At 46.6% G+C, this 2,073-nt stretch overlaps 1 long non-coding RNA gene across 1 annotated transcript; it reads left to right on the top strand.

Moving 5' to 3' along the window:
* The first annotated feature begins 263 nt into the window (after window positions 1-263).
* Window positions 264-613, top strand: LOC109320982. The gene is made up of 2 exons (XR_002103912.1): window positions 264-352; window positions 552-613. It is a non-coding gene; the product is annotated as an uncharacterized LOC109320982 (long non-coding RNA).
* Window positions 614-2,073: the final 1,460 nt, after the last annotated feature.

Raw genomic sequence — 2,073 nt, 5'->3', positions numbered from 1 at the left:
AGACTAAAGGGGTGGAATTGTCTTTTAAAGGTGACTATTTTAAAACAGTTATATTTTACTTTATCCATACACTATTTTCCTTACTGTATTATTTAATTTTTAATACAGAGGACTTACTACTTATATAATTTAATTTATATTACAGAGAGCTTATCAAGCGGGGAAGCCCCATGCAATTTTACTACAGCAAGGTAAAAATTATTTTAAAATGATGGGTTATTTGTGGCTGTGTTATAATCACACTAAGTTATAACAACTGTTTGTAACTGCTTGTTTTCAAACAGAACCTCTTCTTCTAAAATAAAAAAGCAGGATAAGCACATACAGTCATGTTTTTATCCAGTAGTGAAAGGTAATTTTTCTGAAATCAGCTTTTGAAACTTTATGTGTTTCTTGTGGGAGGAGAAGTTGTGTGTGTGTGTGTGTGTGTGTGTGTGTGTGAGCCCCCCCACCCCATGAATATAGAAGGTAGGGGTTAAGCAATTTTAAATTTGTAGTGTGCGAGGAAAGGTAATTCTCAATGCTGAGATGTAAATTTTATATTTCCTAAGTGATCACACGCACCACTCCTGAAGAAGAGCAGGGGCCTGGGCAGAGACCTCTAAAAGCACAAGCAAAAAACCCTAGAAATGTTCAGCCTGCAGATCATAACACCCAAGGATCAGAAGACCATCGGGACAGAACAGAAGGGCATGGTTCCTCAGAGGAAAACAAGGCCACATACCTCTGGGAAAACCATATGTAAAAAGACAAGGATTCACACTCCCAAAACAGGTGATCTGGGCCCTGTGAAATAAGAAACCCAGGACTGATTGCTCACATAATTTAGAGAAAGAGGAGAGTCTTTCTCCTTTTTTGAAAGATCATGATTATTGTGAAAAAGAGAGTGGGGTTTGGGGTGGTGCTGGCAGGCGTATACATCTCAGAAAGAGTGCTTTGAATGGGTTTGTTGTGGGTAGGTCTTGCTTGACCAATCTCATTTCCTTCTACGACCAGGTGACCTATCACCTGGACAAGGGAGAAGAGATTGATGTCATATATCTTGACTTCAAAAAAGCCTTCAGTCCGGTATCCCATGATCACCTCTTGGCGGAACTGGCCATTTGTGACCTTGGGTCCACCACGATCCGCTGGCTGGGAAATTGGCTCCATGGTCGGTGTGAGTGAGAGAAGGAGCCAGCAGGCTCCAAGGCTCCCAGGCTAAGCCCCAAGGAGCCCGGCAGAAATTCCCCTTACCCAGGTGTGTTGGAAAGGGAGGGGCCGATATTTACCCCGCTGATATAAAGAAGAGGCTGGGACCGGAAAGCAGCAGCAGTGCAGAACTGGAAAGAGGAGGAGGTGGAGCACGCCGGCGCACACTGCAGGGAACGCTGAAGGCAACGTTGAGTGCTGGTAGGAGCCTCTGGCAGACAGCAAAACCCCAGCGGGGTTTTGGAACCCAGTTTACTGGCCCCTGCGGGGAGTAGAAGGAACTGTTGGTTTACCGTTGGGGAGCTGGCTGAGCCCAGCAGGAGAAGGGTACCGTAAGAACCCTAGTAGAGGGCCACTATTGACTTTGGGTACCATAGTCCCTGTAATAGGGGCACAGTTAAATAGTGAACTTAAACTGTTAAAAAGGAATTTCATCAAGCCCTACAAGGGGGCTCTCCGAGAGCCAACAAAGGGGTGCTTGACCCCTCAAAGGTCAAGCTTGAGTTGGAAGGCGGCTGCAGACAGACAGAGCAGCTACACAGATCAGGGGAACCTTCTTGGTTGTCGTGTTTGTTTTGATTAACCTTTCTTTTGTGGATTATCTGGGAGGAACTGAGGATAAGTGGCCGGACCAACCAGTTGGCCACCACCAGGTAGAACGGGCGAGGGTGTAAGGGTGGCAGAGCCCTCAGAAACTCGGGACCTCGCGAGATGCCGGGGAGACTCATAATTGGACTACACGCTGAGACATCTGAACCAACTCCATTAATATCAAGTCATGGCAGGAGAAACATACGTGTGTGAGACCCCAATTATAGCTGATGACACCCTAGGCAAGTGGCAGGCGGCGTCTGTTCGGTCCACAGGGGACAGCGATCTCCG

The sequence above is a fragment of the Crocodylus porosus genome, unplaced genomic scaffold (assembly GCF_001723895.1).
Source record: "Crocodylus porosus isolate Cpor-Errol unplaced genomic scaffold, CroPor_comp1, whole genome shotgun sequence".
NCBI lineage: Eukaryota > Metazoa > Chordata > Crocodylia > Crocodylidae > Crocodylus > Crocodylus porosus.
Note: the sequence above shows the minus strand (reverse complement) of the source record. Positions and strands in the feature narration are given on the sequence as shown.